The sequence below is a fragment of the Dermacentor albipictus genome, unplaced genomic scaffold, assembly GCF_038994185.2.
Source record: "Dermacentor albipictus isolate Rhodes 1998 colony unplaced genomic scaffold, USDA_Dalb.pri_finalv2 scaffold_34, whole genome shotgun sequence".
NCBI lineage: Eukaryota > Metazoa > Arthropoda > Arachnida > Ixodida > Ixodidae > Dermacentor > Dermacentor albipictus.
Genome location: NW_027225588.1, coordinates 1,607,084 through 1,633,715, shown reverse-complemented (window position 1 = coordinate 1,633,715; position 26,632 = coordinate 1,607,084). Strand labels below are relative to the sequence as shown.

Below are 26,632 nucleotides of genomic sequence, written 5' to 3'. Positions count from 1 at the left end.
TCTGCAATGACACACCACCTGCTGACGCGTCTGTCCCGCTGGTTCAAATAGACATGGCTATAACCCGGGAGCACAAAATGCTCAGAATCCTCGCTGTACTATGTCTCGGTAAGCATCAGCACATGAAAATGAGTACCTCAGGAATCTAAGAGAAGTAGGCCATCCCGTTTTGGCAAGACAGACCTTGCATTTAAACGGAAAAATTTCAACCATGTTCTTGCCTTCTTGATTCTTATGATATGCGTAAGTTCTTCTGGGGAAATGCTATTTTCAGCCATGACCCACCAGAGTGCTGACGTCTGCATACCTGGGCGTAAAAGCCTCACTCAAGTGTCGGTGCTAATAATCTTCTCAATGTCGCTCTCACGCTGAATCGACAGTACAGGAGATGTGTCGGTGCGACGCGCGAAAATGGACCCATTTTTTTGTCCACACGTACTTCCATGCGCACGCTCGCTTTCGCGCGATGCTCGCTCCGAGCAGCTTTTTCGTAAGCGGACAAAGTTGCTCATTTATGAAGATGGGCGAGTCCTCTCGCGCACCCTGCGCTTCTTGGGAAGTCAAGCCCAGAGTCGCGTTGGTTAGTCTTTTCTTTCTTGCTTTTTCTAGCACCTGGTCACGCTTATCGCGTCCTTGAAACTGAACGGTTAGGTTTGTTTCTTTGTCGTATTTTGTGGGTACTCTGTGGCACACATTAATGTCAGTATGAGATATGGGCACACCTACAGCATCGCCTACCTTTTCAGGATGTCAGGAAGGCTTTCGTGTGGTTGCTGCAGAACCCCTTTGATTTCCAGGTTTTTGTTTCGCGAGTATTGTTCCGCTTTTTTAAGACTCGTTTGGAATTCAAGCAGGCCCTGTTCAAGAAAGTTGAGTCTTTGCCGAAGCGTTTCATTTTCTTTTTTCAAGAAGCTGTTTTCAGCAACTGTAGCTGCTGTCTGACGGTTGGCGTCTTCAAAGCTTTTGCTGATAAATTCCGTGCTTTGTTTCATTTCTGCCAACTCAGCACGTACACTGCGTTCCTCCGTACGCATGCTTCTATCGATTGTTTCCTTAAATGACTTCCATTCGGATTTAAGGTCGTCCTTGAGATCCTGAAAAAGCTTCACGAGCTCTTTCGTCATACTGAATCAGAGGGGCAAATCCAGAAGCAAAACAACAACGATCAAGCAGTCTTATTTTTTTAATTTTTTAGCAGCAATGACAGCAGAATAGCACGAAAGAGAATAGTACAACCAAAGATGAAGAAAACAAAGTTCTAGCCTGCAATGTGCGGTAGATGTGGTTAGGCACAGCAGGTATCGCCTTCACCACTGCCAATGCCGCTTCCAGGAAATGCGTTGAATTTATATGTGCAGGATTGAACACGTGGTTGAGCCAACACGTGATCTGTCTTGATGACTAGGTGCGCAGTTCAGTCAAAGTGCACAACGTTGTGCGGTCTCTGCCTGGTGGTGACTGTCCCGGTCGATGACGGGCGAAGCTCAAGGTAGATTCACGGAAGGCACGTGCGCGGTCATCCCACGATCCAGGCTGCGTTTGTCGACGCTCTGCAATGTGCGGAAGATGTGGTTAGGTACAGCAGGTAACGCCGTCACCACTGCCAATTATGCGAGCACATTTTGACTGTCGAAACAAGACGAATAATGACCGTCGCCAAGATAACCATCGTACCTGCAGTTGTCAGTGACCGTTGACCGTGACCGTTATTCATCACTAAACGTCGTTCACAGCAGCTGCACGTTTTCGATAAATGCGGCACAGACACGTAGATTTAAACGTATTGAAATACCACGGTCGAGACGACGCTTTATTCCAAGAAGGAAAAATGGCGCCGATGCAAAACGAACACGAGCCGATGATTGATGATGACTTTGTACAGATGAAGTCCGCATAAATGCTCACACTAATTTCCCCCGTGGACGGAAGCGGCCAGCCTGGCCGCACATTAGACAGTGGAACGGAGATGAAAGGGCTTCAGGCGAGAAATGTGCACGATCTCTATCACGATCTCTATCGTGCACACGATAGTTCACCGGCGAGGTCTGCTCTATGACTTTGTAGGGACCAAGATAGCGAGACTCAAGCTTCTCACATAAACCGGGTGTTCGTGCAGGGGTTCATAGGAGCACATCGTTACCAGGGCGGTAGGAAACGATGCGATGAGAGGCATCGTACCGACGTTAGCCATCGTCTTGGCTGGCTGCAGTGTTCATACGGGCACGACGACGACATTGGGCACGACGACGACATTGGGCAAGACGAGACACAAACTGGTCGCAAATAAATGGTGAAGCGTTGACGGGGCCAGGGAAGAAAAAAACGTCGAGTGATGAGGTTGGGTGGCGGCCGTATACTAAGAAAAACGGAGAGTACCCGGTGGTCCGTTGAACAGACGTGTTGTACGCAAATGTTACAAATGGGAGAATCGCATCCGAGTTACGATGATCAGGTTGAATATACATGGATAGCATGTCACACAGCGTGCGATGAAATCGCTCTGTTAGGCCGTTGGTTTGAGGGTGGTAGCTAGACGTTGTCTTGTGCACGGTGTTGGACGCTTGCAGAACTTGATTAAGGGTGCTTGAAAGAAATGCCTTGCCTCGGTCGCTCAAAAGAACGTGAGGCGCCCCCTGACGTAAGTAGACAGCCTGCAAGAAGAAGGCCGCTACTTCTGAGGCAGCTCCTGAGCGTATTGAGGCTGTTTCAGCGTACCGGGTCAAATGGTCAACAGCAGTGACGATCCATCTGTTGCCGTCTGCAGTAGGTGGGAGTGGCCCGAAAAGGTCAATGCCGACGACAGAGAAGGGTTGTGCTGGACAAGGAAGTGGTTGTAGGGTCCCGACCGGAGCAGTAGTAGGTCGCTTACGGTGTTGGCAAAGCGTGCACGAGGCAACATATCTAGCTATGCTCGTGGAAAGGCCTGGCCAATAGAATCGGCTGCGTATGCGCTCGTGTGTTTTGTGGTAACCCAAGTGGCCTGACGTAGGGCCATGGTGCGAGGCCTGCAGAACTGCAGCGCGAAGAGAGCGTGGTAGAACGGGAACCCATCGATGGCCTTCCGGGTGAAAAATGTACCCGTAGAGCACGTCGTCTTCAAACTTGAACAGTTTGAGCTGTTTCCGTAGCCTGGCATTGGGTGGAGATGAAACACCGCTAAGGTGGTTGATGATACCATGGCAATAGGAATCGGCGCGCTGGTGAGTGAAAAGCACTGAAAGGCGGTTTGATGAAGTCAAGAAATCGGTGTAATAGACGAAGCGCCCTCCGTGCGGCCAATTTAACAAGGTGATGTGATGTGCTCCGATGATGGTGGTAATGGGCATCGTGAAAGAGCATCGGCATCTTGGTGCTTCCGTCCGGACTTATATATGACATTGAAATCATATGCTTGTAATCGGAGTATCCAGCGGCCAAGGCGTCCGGACAAGTTTTTGATCGTCGACAACCAACATAGGGCATGGTGGTCGGTCACAACCGTGAAATGCCGACCGTGGAGATATGGACGAAATTTCTGAATGGACCAGACAACAGCCAAACACTCTTGTTCGGTTATCGAGTACTTCTTTTCCGCGGAAGTGAGAGTGCGGCTTGCATATGCAACAACCTTTTCGCAAAATTCGTGGTCGCGCTGCAGCAGTACGGCACCAATTCCGTGACCGCTGGCGTCAGTATGCAGTAATGTGGGCGCCTTGTCATCAAAATGACAAAGAACAGGTGGGGATGTTAGTGCGCGCTTGAACGCGGCTTCACACTGATCGTTCCAATCGCAGGAACTGGAACTAGCAAGGAGCTTGTGGAGGGGCGAGGCAATGCTGGCAAAGTTCCGAATAAAACGTCGAAAGTATAAGGCGAGTCCAATGAAGCTGCGCAGTTCTTTTGCACGGAGTGGACGTGGAAAGTTGAACACCGCGGAAAGTTTATCCGGATCGGGCTGGATGCCGTCTTTGTTAACGAGATGATCCAGGACTTTAATCGTTGCGCTAGCGAAACGGCACTTCTTCGTGTTTAGTTGAAGTCCGGCATTAGAAAGGCATGTGAGCACTTCATCTAAGCGTTGCAGATGGTCGGTGAGAGTCGAGGAAAACACGACGATGTCGTCGAGGTAACATAGACAAGTTTTCCACTTGAGGCCGCGAAGAACCGTGTCGATCATTCTTTGAAATGTGGCGGGGGCATTGCATAGACCGAAAGGCATTACATTAAACTCATAAAGACCATCCGGAGTAGAAAAGGCGGTCTTTTCTTTGTCCGCTTCGTGCATTGGAATTTGCCAATATCCGGAGCGAAGATCAAGGCTGGAAAAATATTGCGCGCCTTGCAACGAATCAAGGGCCTCATCGATACGGGGCATCGGATATACATCCTCACGGGTGATCTTGTTTAGCGCACGGTAGTCAACACAAAATCGTACCGATCCATCCTTCTTCTGCACTAAAACGACGGGTGATGACCAAGCACTGGCGGAGGGACGTATGACGTTTCTTTTCAGCATATCGGCGACGTTCTCCTCGATGATTTTGCATTCGGCCAAAGAGACTCGGTAGGGACGACGGCGTACAATAGTCTGGCCATCGGTGTCGATACGATGGAAGGCAACGGAAGTCTGTCCGAGTGACGAAGTATCCATATCAAAGGAGGCCTGGTGCTTCGTAAGCGATTTTAGCAACGCTTCATGTTGAGCAGCAGTAAGGTCAGGACTTATCACGGAAGCAAGGGCAGATGAAGCAGATTTGTCCTGTTGAAGAGCTTGCGAGGCGGCAAGAAGAAGCAGGGAGACTGGTTGGGTATCCACATAACAGGTCACTGCGGAGCCTTGAGGTAGGAGGATTGTCTCAGTGGTCAGGTTTAAAGCGATGATTAACGCAGAGCTTTCTTTGAACCGCACCAGGCAGGAAGCGAAGACAATCCCACGGGCAAGACAGCGACCGTAAGGAGTGATGAACACGTCGCCATTGGTGATGTCCGTAGAAGAGAGACTTATGACTTGCTCGTGGCCGGGAGGCAGTACAGAATCGGCAGCAGTGAGAAAACGCAGTCGTGGCTCATCGGCACTCCCGCTGCAATGAACTGTCTCGGTCATATGGACTACACGTTGACGGCAAGAGATTAAAGCGGACGCTGACGAGAGAAAGTCCCAATCTAAAATTAGTTCATGAGCGCACGGGAATAAAATCGCGAACTTAATGTGATGACATATACCATCAATGAAGACGCGTGCTGTACATTGGGCTGATGGTCGAATGATTGCTCCATTAGCCCCAATCAGGGATGATCCAATATAAGGCGTCTTCACTTTCCGCAGACGAGAGCACAGGTCCGCACGCATAAACAGATATAGTAGCTCCCGTGTCAATCAGAGCTAACAAAGGCACACCCTCCACAGACACCAATAACATATGTTCGAAGGACGTTCAGGAGGACTTGGAGCACTTCGCGGCGATGTAGTTTTCCCTCCAAATACTGCACTGGTTAGTTTTCCGGTCGCTGGACATGGAGTTGGGAGGCAGGTCGAAGTGGCGAAACAGAACGTCGGAGCGGCGAATGGGAGCGGCGTCTCGAGGCGCGTGTGTTGAGTGCGGTGTTGGAGAAGTCGGCCGGAGATGGAGATCGGCGAACGGGAGGATTATCGTCATAAGTGCGGTAAACGCGAGGAGGTGGCTCATCGCGTTCAAAGGCCGCGTAACCACGACGTTCGTCTTGCTGGCGGCGTCGGCAAAACCGGGAGATATGTCCTCGAAAGCCGCAGTAGTAGCAGATAGGCCTCGACGAACGCCAGGCAGAGTAGTAAGGCGGGTTTGGAGCTCAGGTGACTAAAGGTGCCAGGTGATCGTGAACAGGCGCAGGTGGTGTGATTGGAGACGGCGCGGCTGGCATTGCAGCAATCTGGGCGTAAGAAGCCTGTTGTGGGCAAGGAGAAGCGTTGGTATGCTGGGCGTTCTGCAGGGAGGCCAATTCCTCCTTAATAATACCGCGCAGGTCAGTAGGAGCAGGTTGGACGTGAGCGCTGCTGCAAGAGGGTGAGCCATGCGCTTGCAATTTCTCGCGAATTATGGCTCGAATGATAGACCGGAGCTCAATACTGTTTGCCAGGGGGTTGTCGGAAAAGTCCGGTTGCAAGCGGATTGACTGCAGGGCGTCGAGGCGCTGACAGACGGAGACGACGTCCGACACCGTCGAAGGGTTTTGAGCGGCGAGTGCGTTGAAGGCAGTAGATCCGATACCCTTAAGAAGCTGTCGCACGCGATCAGGTTCTGGCATGGCACTGTCGACACGGCGGCAAAGCGCGAGGATGTCCTCAATGTACGAGGCATACGACTCGCCATAATGCTGGACGCGCTCAGACAGCCTCTTTTTCGCAACTTCCGAACGAACCGTGGGTGTGCCGAAAATCCGCCGTAGCTGCTCCCTGAAAGACGACCAATCACGGAAGTCTCTCTCATGATTCAGGAACCATGTCTTGGCTACCTGAGAGACGTAAAACGGCACGTTGTTTAACCTCGATGTCTCGTTCCAGTTGTATTCACTGACACGATCGTAGTTGTCGAGCCAGTCTTCAACGTCCTCGCCAGGCAAGCCAGAGAAGATTTCAGGATCGCGATACCGGTTGTTGGCAGGGCTGGGATTGGGGGTGGCTGGCACTTGAACCGAGATGGTGGACGCTGCGGTCTGGTCTTGCGACATGGCGGCCTCTTGGCGTAAGCGGCGTCCTGAACGTAGCTCCAGGAGAGATCTTGAAGTGGATTGAGGTCGAAGGGATCTTAAAGCGCCTCCACCACTTGAAATACCACGGTCGAGACGACGCTTTATTCCAGAAGGAAAAATGGCGCCGATGCAAAACGAACACGAGCCGATGATTGATGATGACTTTGTACAGATGAAGATGAAGTCCGCATAAATGCTTACACTATTTCAAATGTTCGCATGCGCTCATTTTATGCAAAGGTTATTTTTACGATTCATACCGCAAACTTAACAGCTGCTTCGTAGCAGCAAATCTGCAAGTGGAAAAAAATTCAAGATGCACAAGCTTCTAGTTCAAATTTATTTCGTACAAGAATGGATGAGCAATGGCTGGTGGCAGCAGCTAGGGGATGAGTGCTGGTTCTTAGAGCCTTGGGGGGCAGAATTCAAAGCCACTGAAAAGTCAACAAGTTATGAAGAGTAACAACAGGCTATTTTTATTGCACTAATCGCATAAAATGGCCAACTTGCAAGGTAATTATTCACACATTGCCGACTGTAATTTGACAACACATTTTTCTTTATCTCTTCATACTACTCGGGTTAATTGACTATTAACAGAGTGCTTATTAAACGAACAAAATAATTTCACATCCCTCACGTCGACTAAGGCTGATCGAACAAGCAACATATTGTGGGCGGTAAATGCTGGAGCTATCACAGCTGCCTCAAGCGGGAGCGCGCGATATTTTCGCTTTCTACAAAACAATGAACACCAGTACATCAATCGACCTTACATGAAAAATCAGAACGCCGACAAAAAAAAAACAGTACAGAAAAGCCAGGGTGCAGCAGGCAAATTTTATCTGCTAGTATTTACTCTGTTTTGAACACACTGTTCTAGAGTCGCATACTCAGAACAATCGCACAAGCTACAAAGCGAATTGGGCAAGTTTGTAAGTTAACATTCTTGGCGCGTATGTGCAGCGCGACACAGACGTGTCCCGCGTGTGCGTCGCGCTGCACATATACACCAAAAATTGCACAAGTGATCTACCTCTCGTGCCAGGCGTACGCATTTCAGCATGTACTGGAGTGTTACTCGAGATAAACGCTGATGTAGTGCAAACATGCCAAACTCACCTCTGTAAACAAGGCCGAACGCCCCTCGCACATCCTGGTCCCTTTCGGAGCCGGGCAGTCTCGTCCGAACACACGGCACCGAGTAAAAAGCTTTGCCACCTTCCGTGCGATTGGTGCAGTTTGGTGTGCTGCACCCCATCATAGCGGAATACAAGTGTCAAAATGGTGTATTTTGTACCACTTTACCAATGTCATTAACGTAATATCGTCGAATACCGTACCTGCAACCTTGAGCCGTTCGTTGCAACGCACGTTCGACGGTCCGCTGATTGCGATTTCGATGGCACTGACGGAAACGAGTCGTTGTCGCGCCCATAAAGTTGACTTCGCAGCGGCGCAGTTGAACATTTGACGTCATTTTCGCCACGTGATAGCGCTCGGCGAATAGCGGCGCGATCGGCGCCGGAAAAGTTTTTGCGCATATTTGCTCCCTGCGGGAGCATATACAGGAACACTACGCCAGCGATACTCGCAGCACCCCTGCATATTATAGTACGTTGTCGAGGCTAATAAGCGCTGGCATGGCGGATAGACCGTTTTCTCGGCGAGGAGGAACGTAGCCTCGAACCAGCACGCCGCGCCGCTCTCCTCGCACTTGTATGCGCAGGCGCCGTTTTCTCTCAGCGGCAGCTTGCAAAGGTAGCGGTTTAATCGCGAATATGTGCGATTCTAACGTATTGTCTGGGATTTGTGCAATGTCAAATGATTCAAAGTCGACGGGCTACGACTTTGCTGTCTTTGGCTGCAAAAATAACTTTCGGAAGCAAGGGTGAAGGGCATCTTCAGCCTCGGCGACTTCGTGGACACCGCCGTCGCGATAGCAGCGAGGCTTCCGCTTTGTATTGTCAGCATAAACAGAAAGAACTCGATGCCATCGCGTGTATGTTCAGAAGGTTTTGCTCCCAGTGAGCGCTCGGCAACGCAGCCGGAATTCGGCACCCATGATCAAACTGAGATATGGAAGAAAGGTGCGTACTCGAGTGGGTCACCAATTGCGAATAGATCTTGGTGTACGCACATTAAACTTATTCTGTTCAAACGTCTTCTAAGATTATCACGTTTGGCAACCAACATTCTGGTGGAAGTCGACCGAGGACGCATGAATATAGTACGTGCCGACTAAGGAATGAAGGTGTGTTCTTTTCCATACTGTAACCAAAGCCATGTCTACCGTGTGCCGGCCGGCCTTATATATAGTTCACATGGGCTCTCCTGTGCTTTCGCATCTCGCCGACAAGCTGTCGACGCCGCTCATTACACCCTATATTACTGCAGAAAATAAAGTTGCTGTTACAAAGAGTAGTTGTTCGTCATTCAGCTCTCTCCAGTAGGCGAGGTGCCCTTGCACGCACAGTCACCATTCGAGACCTAAGAGTGCGTATAATCTCAAGGCGTCGCCTGCGTCTGGTTGATATTGACATAATCGCAGCCCGTGTTGTCTTTATGTGTTTTAACTTGCGGCAAAATACCATGTCTTTTAATAAAAATGGCTGTGGCTTAGCTAAGGTTAAGCCCAGGATGCGAAGTATACTAGCCTTTATTTTAACGCGACAGCGTTAAGGAGCTCGTGTCGCAGAAAAGCCGGTGTCGTCGGCGTCGGCTCAGGCGTGCGGCGCTTGCTCAGGCGCACATTTCGTTGTCGCGCCGAACGCTGCGTTGCTCGACGCTCACCGCGTCCGATGCGGGGGGCGACGCCGCGAGCGACGGCGCGAGTTGGAGCCCCGTTTCTCCTCTGTCGTGACGTCACGGTGTCACGTGGTATTGAAGGCGACACCGCCGCGCCTGAGGAGCTGGGTTGAGCTCTCGTAATATGCTTCGCATAATAACACGTTACATGTATACATTACGTATCGAAACTCTTCAGACTTTCTTCCTATTCCTATCGTAGGCAGAGCTGCGGGAGCGCCTCTAGGTCCGTCGCCGTTCGATATTGCGGCTATATGGAAGCTAAAATCTTAGTGACGACACGCTAAGATGTTTCCCAATGCAAACAGCTTGTTGAAACCTCTCGGGAAAGCGCGAAAACTTGCCACTCATCATCAACAGCACGTTCGCAATGCACCTTCCAGCGCAATCCCACATACCAGCATGGCGCCGGACGTTAGACGGCGCTGTGATTGCAAAATGGCGGCGCCCTCTATAAAACGGTCTATACAGTAACTGTAGTGGTTCATAAAGACCCATGATCTACTGTTCCTGTATATGCGCCCGCAACATGTGCTCCCTGCGGGAGCATATACAGGGGCATATGCAGGAACACTAGAGGGCCGTTTATAGTCCGACGTAACGCACGCGCGCGCGCACGCTACGTCACGTCGGCGAAAACGACACCTCTATAGTCGGGCGCACCGGCGCAGCTAACGTAACCGGCGGCTTCCAACGCGCCCCGACGGGCCCGGCGCCGATTTCGCTCCGGAGCCATTCGCGCGTCGAAGTCGGCGGAACTCTCGCACCACAATGCATTGCGCGCGCAGAAAAAGGCGCCAACACAACTCCGCAGACGGCTTTTGCGGACGGCGCGCGACTTGGCGAACCTTCTGCGCATGCTCCGAAGATAGCAGCCTACGGCGCGCGCGTTGAAGTATAGAGGGGATGGCATCTCGGCTGGCGCAGCGCAACCGACGCAGCGTGACTGACCGCGAACGACGCTCGCCCGCGCGCCGATAACGTTGGACTATAAACGGGCCTTAAGGGCTATATTCTGGAAATTTTTTCGAAGCGCCAATTTAGCCCTTTTCTTCGAGGCGTGACGTAGGCGCGACGCGTACAAAATGGCGCTGGTGGCCCCGTTTCGCTTTCGTAACGCGACGCAGACTTGACATTATGCCTAAGAAACGGAAATGAAGGAACTGAACCTAACGTTCTTCATAAAGAAAGCAGTTTTCCTCCCCAGTAAAATTAAAGCAGCTAGCTCAAAGCGCATAATTTTCCATCTAAAACGCTTCTGTCATCTACTGCGTACAAGCCGTCGTCTGCTTCATTAGACTCTTAACGTGCCCGCTATTCCCGCAAATGGGAGTAGTTGGGCGGATGGGCGGGGGCGTAAATGTGAGCGGCTGGAGCAGTGGAGCCGCCTGGTGGCATAGAGCTCAACCAGACAAACACAGAGCTAAAATTGCGGTAACCTGCTGTATTCTCCTTCGCTGCTGGTGCAAATTTTCGGCTGCGGCGTAATTGTGAGCATGATTACGCTGCCATCGAGAATTTACGCCAGCAGCTACGTAGAATATAGTAATTGGCTGTGTTTGTGTGGTTGAGCCTTGCACCACGAGCTGGCGCCACCAATCTGGCCGCTCACGTTTACGCTCCCGCTAATACGGCAAACCGCCCGCGCTTGCCGGAATACCGGACGCACTAAAAATGGTATAACACCCTGGTATACCAGGGTCCTTCAATACAAAGGTAATGGGCTTGGTTATACTAAACGATGCCGACTCCAAAATGCGATCTTTCAGTGAAATTTTGGCAAGAACAGTGCTGCGGTGAGCGCGAAATCTTTTACTCGAACAGCCGCAGCAAAATATACAGGACCCTGTATATAGTAGTAACCTTATAAGATTTAATCAGTAACTTTATTTTTACTGCATCTTTAAAAATGATGTTTCAGCTATGACTTCAGTATCAAAGACCTTCAGGTGGCACGCGCGCTCTGTCTTCATCACATTAATGAAGACACGCTTGTCGGAATTCACGGATGCTCAGACGGCTGCAGCGCTTTCGAAACCTGCCATCGCGGGCGATTGACAACCGCAAACGCGGTGTGGACCGCTGCCACCAGCGCCGTTCCCGCAGTCCCCTCACCATCACTGTCTCAACAAAGACATGGCGGCTGTCTGCAGGCGCTGCAATTTCTGGTTTGTATTTACACATGCGCCACGCGCGGAATTCACGGCTGCGCAGCTAGATGGCGCAGTCTGGTTTTGAGTGGTAAAACCCCTCAGTGATTGAAAGTAACGCAATTTCATCCACCCTCCCCCACTTCGCGCTCGTTTCCTCTCGCGCGCTCTCTCCCCTTGATGGTGGTGCCCCCTTGTCCGTTACATCGTAGCAGACGACGACACGCGTTAGTGCGAGCGGGGTGATAACTTCTTAATTTGGCGCTTTTGTTTAAGCTCCTATTCATTTTCTGTCGTATACTGAAATTACATCCAAGAACCTTACTTGAACCCTGGGGAGAAGAAAAAGCGGTGAGAGCGAAATTCCGGGGGAGGGGGGGGTGTAAAAATATGTATGCTTTGGAGACACGACAGGAGTAGTGTGGGCGCACAAGTTCTCCTCTCTTTGTACGGGATTTCGCTGAGCGCGATTTGCGAATCGTCGAAAGTAGGCGTGAAGCATGGTTGTCTCAAAGTGTTAAAGGGCCCCTGAAACGGTTCGGACAAATTTTGTAGGCGCGTAGGGTACAGCTTAAGTAGAACATTCGCACCACAATTTAAGTGAAGCGTTACGTATTAATGGAGCTGCAAGCGATTAGAAGTTACCCTCCTCCCTAGCTATGCTTTTCCTCCTCAACTCGCTCGCCGAGCGAGCGGCGCTAAGCTCCGCCTTCACTGGTTCAGCGTCACGATGCGACGTCACATCGCTCACTTCCGGTTGTTTAGGAGCACGCCCCCTCCCGCGCGAGACCTCTCCGCTAGCCGCGTGGCCGTCGACCGAGAGCTATCGAAGCAGCGTGCGTTGCGAGCATTCTGTCGTAGCGCCAAACGTGTCCGGTACTCCGCTAAAAACAGGCAAGCTGGTCATTTCGGCAAATGACTGGAGGCATAAACTCAAGCTGATGAAGGAACTTTAGCGTAGACGTACGTGAGCAGCCTGATCGGTCTGCACGGTCCAGACACTTGCTGGCGCAGCGCTTAACCAGTCAAACAAAGCGCTAATATTGCTCTAACCAAGTGTAAAGCATTTTAAACATTTTTAAATCAACGTGTTGATGATTACACTCCTGCGAAAAATACAGACCAGCAGCAAAGAATACACTTCGTTGCTGCTACTGTGTATGGTTGAGCTCTGTGCCACCAGGTGGCTGCACCGTGCAGACCATTCACATTTACCCTTCTGCTCATCTCGTGGCTCATCCCGGCACAGTCAAGCGGCCAGACCCTGTCCCCTTGCGCTTGCGTTTGCCCTAATACTGGACTCGCGGTTTGCAGGTCGCTAGGTTTGCAGCCCACAAGGCAACAAAGTCGAATCATAGTGCTCGCGAAAAGACTGAGACCGACTCTGACCGCGGAGCTCTCGTCAAAATGGAGTACATTGTAACACAAGCAGACGACACTTGCTGTGTGCCGGAAGTGCTGAAGTGTACTAAAAAACTATTCTTGTGTATTCCCTTTAAGTTATTTTCTTTTTACAAAAACAAAGTAACTAACATTCCAACTATTACGAGCATCATTTGTTCACCATAGAGTTGGAAAAATTATCGACCACGCGCCCTGGTCAGCCAATCAGATAGCTCGCCCATGTGACGTAATATGGGTTATTTGCATCATATGGGTAGGGGCGGCTTAAAATTCCGCCGAGCAGTGCGCTGCGATCGGCAGCGATGGGTATTTTTAAAACCTTATAATAAATTACACGCTTTACGCAGAGCACTTAGATGCATCAATTAATGATCAGAAGAACCTACTCTAACGACTCAGTACGTTTGTAGAAAATCGCCAAAATCGTTTCAGGGTCCCTTTAATCAGAAATAGAAGCAACAAATAAGTTTTGAGTACCGGCGACTGTAAGCGCTCAGTTATGCCGCTAGGTCGTTAAGGCGAAAGGAAAAGGTGGCTGAAGCCACATAGCCATACGCGCATGATGGCTCCGCCTAGAGCCTTACAAGAAACGATAAAATGTACTACGTTGGTACTGGCTGTGCAACTTGGAGCTTTAGGCCGTGTTCGCGCACCCTTGCAATGAGATGCTACATTATTTATTTATTTATTTACTTGTTTATTTTGTTTCCACCCAGAATAAGGGGACTTCCTGTTTTGGTTAGCCATATCACAAATGGGGTGGACGTGTAAGGGACGGAGAATGATATACACTAGCATTGTTGGAGCAAATCTGTGCGCTACTTGTACCATCCAATTATTTTCTCCGAATGTAGGTGCTGTTTTGAAGACCTTAGCGCTGAGTTTGCGGATGCTGAAATTATCTTCACTAAGTAGTTAAACGAAGAACACTCAATTACCGCAGTAATACGGTCCGCGAATAACTTTCGCATTGTAATCAAATGCTCAGATTGGTCGTACTAAAAATGATCCTAAATATTCAACAAAAGACAAAAAATGCCCTATATAAGTTAACGAGAAGACAAGGGGTTAACAAGGGGCCCCGATTTTTATTAATTATATCATGAGAACTAACGAACAAAACACCAAAGGACAACATAGGGGAAAGCACTTGTGCTAAATAATTGAATTAAAGAAATGATAAATTAATGATAACGAAAGCGGAAGGAAAAACAACTGGCAGCAGGTGGGAACGACCCCAAGCCTTCGCATTACGCATGCGATGCTCTAACCAACTGAGCTACTGCGGCGCCGCTTTGCCATCTACATTCTTGGGTACTTATGTTTTACTGCAAGCGCTAACATTGGGAGTGCTAGCCAGCGCCACGACTCAATAACGTTGGCGGCGGATGTACATCCGCCGCCAAGGTTTGTTAGTGAAGTTGAAAGCTGAAACACCTTTCCTTTTTTTCTTGCTAAATTGTCGTCGTCTGCAAGTCTAGTTTGTTTGTTGAGTACTCTGACAGTTTAATTCGCGTTGTGTATTTTTCCGCGGCTAAACACACAAGCTTAAAGAAACGCAAACTTTAGTCTAAGTATTACGCCCTCTTTCTTACATAAAGAAAAAGAGCACACTATTTCTCAAAGAAGAGCGAAGAAAATATTTATTTCAACCATTGAAGTCGTTGCTCTTGAGGTCGAGTGGATGATGCCCTCATTCCAGGGGCCGAATCTTATAACGGTTCGGAATACGAACCGTTCGCTTCGCCGCTTACGTCACTAGATGTGCCACTCCCAAGCCGGTGGTGGAAGAAGGGGAGGACGCGACAATTAGATGAGAGGGTGCCACCTCTGAAGTGTACGTCATTATATGACGAGCTAAGCGAGGAAGTGCAGAATGTTTCTGCTCGCTAAATAAATGTAAAATATAAATTGAATCTTATACGCCAAGTTCCGAAGTATAGACGTGTGGTGCCGGGCGTTTGCGCAATGCAGAAGTAATTTATTAATGTCATTCTTTTTCATTCTCAGCCGACAGGCGGTATCGCTAGCGTAAATGAGTTGGCAGAGCGCAGCGCTACATGTCGTCTGCTACCAGGAGCTCGCACGATGCACGCAACAGGAACGCACTGCCAGCACTTCCTAAGTAGCGAGCGCGACAAAACCGTGAATCAATTTTCCTTCTTTTTTCGCCCTTCGTCATCGGCTCGGACATGACTGGTAAGTTGCTCCAATCTATCTTTGGGAAATATAAAACATCCCCGAAAAGGAGCATATGGGCATTAGGGCAGGTTGTCGTAAGTTGGATTAAGTTGTTATTGAACTCCCCAGAGAATTGAGGAGTGGCATGCGGAGGCCTGTAGCAACCCTCCAGCAGCACTGTAATTGGTGATGCTTCCTTTCACGACGCAAGAGCTTGACTCGGCGCTCGCCCTATGTAATCGGTTTTCGTCGCCTGGTCCGGATGACATATCTTACCGTATGCTATGTCACCTTAGTGAACGGGCACGAAGTGCGCTCCTTAATATCTATAACGAGTCCTGGCAGGAGGGCAAAGTTCCCGAAGATTGGAAGATCAGCCGCCTGGTACCGCTTCTTAAGCCAGGCAAGTCTCCCTTAGCGATTACTTCATACCGACCAATTGCGCTGGCAAGTTGCGTTGGGAAGGTAATGGAGCGAATGATCATCGCCAGACTTGAGTGGTACCTTGAACATTACGAAATCTACCCGCACGCCATGGCTGGTTTTCGACGTCACCGATGTTCTATCGACAACGTTATCGATCTGGTAACCTATGTTCAACACCAAAAGACTTGTAAGAGGATATCTGTCACAATGTTCTTAGATATAAAGGGAGCCTACGACAACGTTCTTCATGACGCCATACTTGAAGCATTGGCATCGGTGGGCCTAGGCGGTCCATTATATCGTTGGACACTCAGTTATTTACATAGGCGGTCTCTATTTCTTAACACTGAAGCTGGCCCAACCTCGCAATATTATACGCACCATGGAGTTCCACAAGGCGGTGTCTTGAGTCCCACGCTTTTCAACCTAGTACTCATTGGTCTCGTGGAACGACTTCCGAACACAGTTAAAATATCAATGTATCCCGACGACATCTGCGTCTGGGAATCTGGTGTGACACGGCCGCAAGTGCGCGCCAGGCTTCAAGAAGCGGCCACGTCAACAACGGCGTGCTTAAATGAACAAGGCCTCAGGATCTCGCCAGAAAAATGCGCATTGGTCGCGTTTAGCCGAAAGCCAATGAGATCATACGATGTCTCTATCGACGGTCAAAGCATACCTTATGTCAGGACGCACCAATTCTTAGGCGTAATCATTGATCGTGACCTCTGCTGGAGTCCTAATGTGGCCTACCTAAAGAAGCGCCTGACGGATATCTCTAATGTGTTTAAGTTTCTTGGAGGAAAAGTCTGGGGTACTTCAGTACATGCAATGATGCAACTGTACAGGACGCTCTTTCTTGGGTATTTGCGATACAGCTTGCCTGTGCTGACCAACACCTGCAGAAGTAATATCCGTACACTAGAAAGTGTCCAGGCCCAGGCACTTAGAGTGTGTCTTGGATTGCCGCGGTGCTCGTCAACGGCTGAAACAATGGCCATTGCACACGATTTCCTAGCCAAGACCCATATAGCCATGGAAGCGCTCGGAGCATACGTAAGACACCTTGCTCGAGCCCCTGCCCATCAACTAGCCTCACTGCCAGAGGATCGACCACGTGCTTCCTTTTGTTAAACAGTCCTGTCCTATCGTGCATACCTTCCATCAGGTTATACAGCTCCAGCGAAAGTTCCGTTTCTACCATGGTGCTTGGCTCAAGCAAAGGTTCGACTAACAGTACCAGGAATACGAACAAAAGCCCAACTCTCGTCTACAGCACCCAAGCAGTTTTCACTGCTCTTGCTGTACGAGACGTACAACGAGCATCATCATCTGATGCTCGTGGGTCTGCAGGATCGGTGATCTTTCCTGCAAAACCTTCCACCGTAAAGATTCGACTATCTCACCAGACTACATCGACTGCCGCGGAGCTTGCTGCTATTCGTTGTGCACTTCGTGTATTTTCTGAAGAACTACCCGAGAAATGGAGCGTGTTCACTGACTACAAGGCTGCTCTTCATAGTTTGGTTTCTGCCTTACGCCGAGGACCCCACGAACAACTAGTTCAGACTGCTGCTTCACCACCTCGTCGAGCAATGACACGACATCACGTTACAACGGATTCCAAGCCACTGTAGCACAATGGGCAATGAACATGCCGACGCAGCAGCACGATCTGCTCATGAGGAGGGCTTGCAAGACTCCATTCCATTATCAAGAACAGTCGCTGCAATGAAAATTCGTGTGCTTGCAAATGAAACCATCAAAACTTTATGGAACACACCAAGCTTGAAGCATACACGTCTACACCGACTGGACCCATCCCTTCGACCTCCATCTGGACTCTCTCGACTCGAAACAGCAGTACTTTGCCGACTGTGGCTTGATGTCGCCTACACAATATCTTTCGCCTTCCGAGTCGGTATGGACGACAGCGCGGCTTGCAGTCACTGCGGCGGCGAGGAGACTATCGAACGCGTACTTTGCCACTGTCCTCAATACAGCGCGCACCGGCTGTCACTAGCGACCGCGTTGGCACGCCTTGACGACAGGACACTTTCAGAACAGTCAGTTTTGGAATGCCGACATGAAGTGTCGTAGCAGCCAAAGTCGGTCAAGGCTTTGTTGACCTTCTTACGTGGCAGCAGCTTATTAGAAAGACTATAATAACACCATTCCGTCCCTTTTCATATTTTTTCTCACGATTTTATTTTTGTGACGCTCTTTCTGTCTTTACTTCCCCTTTCCCTTCCCCTAGTGCAGGGTAGCAAACCGGAGGTGTTAAGACTGCTTAACCTCCCTGCCTCTATCTCATTTGCATTTCTCTCTCTCTCTCTCATGCGGGATATAATACCCATAGTATTTCGAATTCAGATGCGATGGTAATAAACGAACGCAAAAGTTGCGGGTGAACTGCCACAAGAACACCATGCGTACGCCGTCAGTAGGATAAACTTGGAATTCAATTAGGTCCGCCAAAACTTTGGTACCAATGACGTCATTGTGCTGCCACGTTTCTGTTAGAATGTCTATGTGATGTTAGATACAAGCTGGCGCTTCGGAAAATGACTGCGTGCCTTAGTAAAGGCTGCGGAAAACGAAACATCATTTCTGCGTCAATGTCTTGGCTTATTCTTTTTTTCTAGAGAACGGGATGATTAACGCACAATTTCTTTTACAGAGTTAGATTATTCATCAGAAATATATCGTTTAGGACCAATGTACAAGGTTTTACAACGTAGAGAGTATGCAAGTGATTTAGATTTATCGAAAGCCAAAAGGGCCTTCCGTGATTTCCGAGTCGGGATGGAGAAATCTCCACCTACACTATAATTTGTTCCTTTTAGCATTCGGCCTTTTGACAGACGGGCATCTTTTGTTTTCCAATGTGCGAATTTTACTAGTATTGGACGATACCGATCTTTGGTATGTTTGGCCCGTTCTATATCACTGAGTTTATGTCGGTTTGTAAGTGATCACGACAGATCTGAATTATGAATTCTTCCGACTGAGTAAAAGTTACATATGTAGTGGGGTAAGAAATTCCGTAGAGGATCAGATTTTTACCGCGAAATCTGTTTTTCGCGACGCCGAAAGGGCCTGTAACGCTGTGACTAGGCGATTTCTTTCAGTTTAGTTTGACTGTAGTGTTTCTATGCGTTGGCGTAGAGGCATGGAGGCCTGATATTCTGCCTCTAAGACGGTCATATACGTATTAAGGTCGTTCATTGTTTTGTCTGTTTAGGTCAGCTGTAGTTTCAGGCCCATTAGCTCCTGCACAAGGGTCATTTGGCCTGCGGTTAGTTTCTGCAATTCGCCCAGTACAGTGTCCAGGCTGGCAGGACCAGGGTTAGTTTCGACATCGGCAGATAGGATTTGTAGCCGAAGGATGACGTAAATACACGCAGTGGCAATCAAGACGCAGCACCATGGGCTCGGGAGTTGTACCAGCAGATAATTGCTTGATTTTTTTAGCTAAAGTTGCATATGCTCGAGCACCCTGCATGTCGAGACCAAGGCGGTTAGCTAATTGCAACAAGGTCCAGTCATCGGACCCACAGAGCTGCGTGGACGGTAGTTGTTCTTTTACAGCTGGTGGGGCTGTCGATGGCGGTGATTTTTTCCATGTTGGCTCGAAGACTGGCAACTTTCGTCCATACGTTGACGTCTATGGTAATAGTGATGATTAGTTAAAACCGGGCACAGAATGGCACGTGGCCGCCCCCTCTTTGTGACAAAGGAAAGCGAGCATGGCGAGGCACCCGAGGATGTGCATGCCAGAACAGGAAGCAGCAGGTTGATGAGGATATAGACGACCATCTCCATGGCGAAAAGAAAGTGGTTAGGGAAGTGCGCAAAGGTACATTCACCGGACCCACCATATAAGGTGCCAGCAAACAAAGATACCAAGGCCAACATAGGGGAAATTACTTCTACTTCCTGACGTAATTAACGAAATGATAACTTAATGGCAATAAGGGAAATAATGAGATGTTTTTGTCATGTTCGATGCAGAGCACTACTGTATTCTGCACCGTAACTTCATATATAATAGGCCTGCATCACAACTATAGTGAACTCACGCCACACTTGTGTGCCTATAATAAGCAATTATTCGTGATCGCTGTGTAGCGAAGGTTCTGAGCGCGGATTGTAAATATTAAAAAAAATATATCCCTTGGTAGCCAAAATATGTGATACAGGTAAACAACGCAGTGCTTCCCATGATTATTAACGCGAAAGCGTTAAGGAGCTCGTGTCGCACAGAAGCCGGTGTCGTCGGCGTCAGCGGCGTTAGCCGTGAGCGATAAATCACAGAAGGAACTTCATGAATAAAAAAACATCGTGCAAGATGGGCTGGTGGGAATCGAACCAGGGCCTCCGGAATGTGAGACGGAGACGCTACCACTCAGCCACGAGTTTTTTTTCTTTATTGATTCAGCCACGAGTTCGTGAGTCGCAGTTTCATGAGTAGCGAAGTAGGTTTCCGCTACATTTCTTCTGTGCTCTGCGCACACGCAGAGCCATCTTGCGGCAACCAGAGAAAACCCCCTCCTCGCAATGTACGGCGCTGCCCCGACACGTGGAGCTCCACTCGCCCCACGACCGTGTCCGCCTTCATGGCGCGTCGGGGCCCGGCTATCTGTGCCGATCGCGACGTTTGGCTGGCGTAGCGCGTTTGAGTAGGCGGTGCGAACGGGGTGCGATATCGCGTTCCACTCTTGACGGTGAAGCTTAAGCGTCCTCCAATTTTTATGCGAAGCATATTACGAGAGCTCAACCCAGCTCCTCAGGCGCGGCGGTGTCGCCTTCAATGACCTTTGACCCCATGCCATACCACGTGATACCGTGACGTCACGACAGGGGAGAAACGGTGCTCCAACTCGCGCCGTCGCTCGCGGCGGTATATAAGCAGCTGCGCTTGTTTCTAGGTGGCTTTGGCTCAACTCTTGCAAGATGGGCTGGGTGGGAATCGAACCAGGGTCTCCGGAGTGTGAGACGGAGGCGCTAGCACTGAGCCACGAGTACAATGGTTCAAAGCGGTACAAAAGCGCCTCTAGTGAATGCGGTGTTGCCTTAGAAACGAGCTGTTTCTAAGGCTCAGGCGTGAGTCGCTTGCTCAGGCGCACATTTCGTTGCCGCGCCGAACGCTGCGTTGCTCGACGCTCACCGCGTCCAATGCGGGGCGCGTAGTCGCTGCTCCGTAGCCCAATGTCTTACACCCCTTGGCGGGTCGACGGGAACGCTGTCGCGTTGCACTTTTTAAGGCGAAGCAGAGTAACGCATGCGTTGTTTCTTCGTCTAGCCGAACCAAATATAGCCAAGCAACAGTAGTTCACCAGGCTAAACAGTGGTTCAACAACTAAAATAAAGGCTAGTATGCTTCGCATCCTGGGCTTAACCTTAGCTAAGCCACAGCCATTTTTTATGTTTGCATTAACCAGAAAACAAACACGCTCGTGAGAACTGCAGCCGAAGCTACTGAAGGAGTCGTACAATGTGGCTGAAGTTGCTAGTAAAGGTAGCAGTGCCGCCATCTTGCGACATCCGTTGAAAAGGTGAGCGCCAGAGCCCGGCCGGTCGCAGCACTAGAGTATATTGTAATTTACTGCAGTTTCCAACTCCTGATGGCAGCCGTCTTGTTTTTCATTTATTTGTCCTTCCTTGATTATTTATACTCAATATTCACCTGAGTTCTCAATTATTATATCTGTGGTGGTTGCTAGAAAACATCAATTTTCGCGACACGGTATCTTTAGTAAAATTGATGTTTTCGAAGGCGCTGAGCACCCATCCTTGACTTGTCCGCGTACAAAAAAAAAAAAAATAAAAAAATGACAGGAACCTAAGAAATCCGACGTGACAAGAATGCGATGTCCTACAGGCTTCTCTAATTGGTTACTTCCGTGATACGTTACGTTTAAAATTGTTATATTTTCTTCATAATTCTTCCTTAATCCGCGCAAATTCACCTTGGTCGACTATAACCCCCCTTTCTCTAATTTGTACTAAAACTTATTCCGGCTTAATCAATCTGAGTCTATTTTATTCCCCCTTAATCCACCTTCTCTATTTTGTACAAACTTTTATCTACATTCATCTATATTTAATCGATGTTAATTCACCTTGCCATAATTTGCACCCACCCACCTCAATCCAAGCTAATCCACTTTACTCCAGCTTAATTGATTTGAATTGACCTTAATTCGCTTTTCTCCGCCTTAAGTCAGTATACTCTAACTTGTTCTAACTTTAATTTTGTGTTACTAAGACGTCTTACGAAACGTTAAAGATGTTGCTCGACCCTCCGTGGTTGCTCAGTGGCTGTGGTGTTGGGTTGCTGAGCACGAGGTCGCGGGATTGAATCCCGGCCACGGCGGCCGCATTTCGATGGAGGCAAAATGCGAAAACACCCGTGTACTTAGATTTAGGTGCACGTTAAAGAACCCAAGGTGGTAGAAATTTCCGGAGTGCTCCACTATGGCGCGCCTCATAATCAGAAAGTTGTTTTGGCAGGTTAAACCCCATAATTTAATTTTTGAAGACGTTTCTGTTGATGTTCATTGTCACCGCTCGGGGGAGGCAACGCCGGCTTTTTTTACCTATGGGACATATATTATGCGTTCGTATTACCAAAAAATCGGTTCGCAATAAAACGCCTCAGTATTTCTCATTGTTATGGTCGAAGTCCAACTTTCAACTACTAACAATCTCTCCTGCGGACGCGACGCATTTGCGGTTTACAAATTAACGTCACACGGTAGAGGGCGCCACTGAAACTTCTCGAGTGTAAAAGGAGACCCCATCCGAAAGAGCCACACGCCCAAAGGCAGTGGCTGTTTCGGATGGGATCTAATGGAAGAGCTTTGCGAAACGTATATATAACCACCTGTTCAGGACCACCCATGTTGCATAATTAAGCCGGCTGTTCTCTGCAGAATTGCTCAGTGAAACAAAAAGCGGTTCCTACATATCCTCACTGCAAGAAATATCCATCTCTCAGAGCATTATTCCTTTAATAGAGCGAAGCTGTTATGGGCTATTGTGTGCACTATAGTGTCCACTACACGCGGACACTATCGTCTGCGCGTGTAGTTGACGGAGCCGAACCACCACGGAAATGAAGCAGGCGTTAACCTTTCGCCATAGGTGAGCCCATCCGGAACATTGTACAATACCGGGCCGATCCGCGGCGGAAGGGAAGCAGGCGTGAAGCACACCCCAGTACGTGGGCCCATCCCGAAGGTACTTCAATAACGGGCCGACCCGCGGCGGAGGCGAACAAGGCGTTGTGGGGTCATCACTCCTCACAGGTGTACCGACCACGGCGAGTTCGAGCTTAGCGAGCCACAGGGCCGCGTCAGCAGTCAGTCTCTGGCACCGCTGCGCGCGCGTTTAGGCCGCAAGGGGCTACCGAGCGACGCACGCAAGAACACAGAATTACCCTGAGTTGACGGAAACCGTTTGTTGTGTCCGACGGCACCCGACACTGCACGAACGCCCGATCCCGGAGAGGTGGGGAACCGGAGGGGTCCCGCACCAAGTGCGAAGAATACAGTGAGTGGCGCCTGTAGCACGTCGCTGCGAGAGCACGGGCACAAGCTGGGACACGCCGCAAGGAAAAGTCCCGGCGGCTATGCTACGTGCTGTCGCGATAACCAATCGGCCAACTTGCGAGAGCTCGGAAAAACTCCCTCTGCTTGGGCCTCCGATAAGCGCGGCTCGGCGTGGTACGACCTCGCGCGAGCACTAGGCACCCGTTCTTCGGCTTAGTGTCGGGACAGGATCAACACGAGGTACGCGCTCCCCGCACGCGTAAGGACACCGCGCGTGAGCTCAGTCCCAGTCACAAAGGTGTCGGCGGTCGAGAGGAAGCATGTACGTAGCCGGCGCAGTCCAACGAAGAAAGACACGCTATCGTCACGACAGTGCCACCAGGGGCCGTTTCGTTACGACGCGGTTTACTGTGTGCGGAGGACATTGTATTGTTAGCAGATAGCCAGCAAGATTTGCAAACTCTGGTTAATTATTGTGGAGACGAAGGAGACAGTCTAGGTTTCAGTTTTAGCGCAGATAACTCTGGTGGGATGTTTTTCAACGATACAACTGATCAGGAATTTACAATACAAGGCAATGAAGGTGTTGGGCGTGTCCGGCGGGCAGAACTTGCAGTCTCGCCCGTAGATGCCCGGGTACATCGCGTGCAGCAGTGTTCCGTGTGGTGTAGGGGTTGGAGGACGGACGTCGGGATGAAGAACCAAAACTTGGGAGTATTTATTCTACATTATGTACAAGGAGGCGTGAGCGTCAAGTACCAGACGTACAGTCATTACGGGCCGGCAGCAACTCGGACGCTGCGGCCCGCGGCAAGAAGTTCGAGAGAGGTGGTTACTCAGGGAATCAGGGAATGTCCCAGAATGCTCAGGTCTCTCTGGAAGGCTTCTTATACACCCTTCGTGCACTGTAAGTCACGTCATGTTTGACCAATGGGAGAGTCCGCTCCGATGACGCCACTTTCAGCCAATGGTAGGCGCCCGTGTCGCGGTGTCACACCTGGCGGCTCTCTGCGGTCTTGCCTCGCAGACTGGCAATGCACTTCTAACGAGGAGAAGGGGAGGGCTGCTCATGCTCCATTGTCCGAGGCCCACCTGCTAATCCCGGCGGCGCACGAACTTGTTGGCACGGGAACTTGTTGCCTTAAACTTGTTTGCTCGGCCGCTCCTCTGGAATGTGCTTTCCTGCTTCTGCATTCCTCAATTAGCTGTGCTGCAATCCGATGTGGTCTGGGGAACTCGAAGTAATCGCAGGAAACAGCTCCATATCTAACAGCTCGTCCTCGCCCCGGTTGTTCTGAATGGCCGGTGAACTCAATTCGCTGGCCATGAGGAACGCTGAAAGAAGCTGCAGGGTACTGGGGTCGAGCCTCGTTTGACAACCCTCGGGATCCTGGGCCCTGGAGAACATACGTCAAACAAACCAAACAACACAGCGCTGCACCACGCGTAAGCGCAGGCTCTTCACCCCTGACTCGCCGGGCTATTACTGAGCCAAATCAACCCTGATCTTTTAGTTCCCCAATTTTGACAACAGTTCCAACCACCCTTCCAAACAGCTATCCATTTCTCCTCGATTGCCGACAAGACCAGAGTACTATTGTTGTTGCAAAACAAAAGGGTCGTTGACGATGCAAACAACAAATGAAAACAGCCGAACATAACTTAAGTGGCCTAACCACACGAACAGCATGTTTCCAATCTATCGCAGTGGCGTACTTATCGCACGTATTCGTGCCACTGAACAATCTGGTCAACCTCACAAGTACGTAATCACAAGCGCACTAGCCTTGTGGTCACTAAACAGAACGCGTACTTGCGTTGTAGGCAAACTTTTCATTTACGCTTACTCACGTTTTTTTCCCTGAAGGTCCTACAGGACACGTGACTTAAACGAACAATTAAACTTGCGGGACTTACACTCTCCGCAGAACCCTTAAAATAATGCGTCTTTTAATAACTCGTTCCACGCATACTTACTAAAGAAGTCAGAATACGGCTGCCCTCAACACACACGAGCAACCCAGTCATAAATCTGCTTCCTTCCGTCCACACAGGACATGCGCTAACGGAACTAAAAACGCTTCTCAGTGCAAATCATGCACTCACTGAAAATCTACGCGCTTAACCTTACAAAATTCAAAAACGCTTAAAAAGAAAGAAGGTTAAATAACACACACGCGCGTTACGATAGGCCTCTCAACGATAACCTTGACCCTCAGGTTACTCACACACACAAAAAAGAGCCTATATACTTATTAATGAGCATCTCGCGAGACTATATGTTTACACAAACGCGTCTTTCAAATCTCGGAGCTTCTCTAATAAAACATAAACAGAGCTCATACCTTACACATTGAAAGAAATTCTAGTCTCAATTCGCGAAAACTTTCCGATGCTCAAAAATAAAAAACAACACACTTTACTTCTACGGAAGCTCTTGGCCTCCCTTTCCAAACGCTTACGTCTGACTCATACTTTGAGTCGAACCCGCGGTGGTCGAAGCTTGAAAACTACTCTGGCTGCCGAGGAAACACAAAAGGGCTGATTTACTATCAGCTCCCCCAAGACGTTACGGTCTCCTGCCAATTTGCGTCCTGGCGCCCCGCTTTCTTCACAAACTCGATTGACCGCGTCGCTACTCCCCACCTGGCCTCGTCCTGCCACCTTGCGTTTCTTCGAACTGCACGCTGAGCTATGAAAAGAACTACGGAACGACGAGGAGTTTAACAGCCTCGTGCCCTTTGTCCGCGTCCGTGCAGAACATTCTTCGCGGTCCCCCTTTGACCGGTGGTTCGAACGTTCTGGATGCGTCAACATCGTCCTAGACGACCGCACCTTCTTCCTCGCGCCCTGCCCTTTTGGGTTTCTCGCCATCTTTGGCAGCGCTACTTTAGTTACCGTCTTTCGGTCTTTACCGCGCTTCTTTTTACGGCGCTTTCTCTTTGCACTCGCCTTCATGTCGCCTTCTCGTGCCTTGTGCTGGCCGGTACACATTTCGTCGGCCCGGATCGGTCTCTTACCCGCACAGTCTGAGTGATTTACATTTAAATCTACTCTCACTTTGCCTCGACTGGCGGACAGCCCAACCGACTCTGGCACAATGCAGCAGGCTTTACTCGAGTTAGACAACTCGCACTCTTGCGAACTGCCCTCTACTACATTGCCCAGCTCACGCTGTGAATCGGCACACAGCCCGTCGGTATTGATCGCTGTCTCACGCGCACAGTCCGAATGATTAACAACGGAATCATCCCTATCTAGGCTATCTAGACTGGCGGAGAGCCGCACCGATCCCTGAACAATGCAGTTGTTCTCTCGTGGACTACGGAACTCGCCATCCCGAGAACTACTCTCAACTGCATCGCTCAGTTCGCACTTCACTTCTGCACGCAGATCTGGCTT

General features: G+C 49.7%; 1 long non-coding RNA gene across 1 annotated transcript; it reads right to left on the bottom strand.

Moving 5' to 3' along the window:
- Positions 1-1,165: 1,165 nt before the first annotated feature.
- On the bottom strand, positions 1,166-8,395 carry LOC139052791 (uncharacterized). Its single transcript, XR_011510058.1, has 3 exons — positions 8,049-8,395; positions 7,828-7,955; positions 1,166-1,550 (listed from the first exon to the last, which is right to left on the bottom strand). It is a non-coding gene; the product is annotated as an uncharacterized lncRNA (long non-coding RNA).
- Between the last annotated feature and the right edge of the window lie 18,237 nt (positions 8,396-26,632).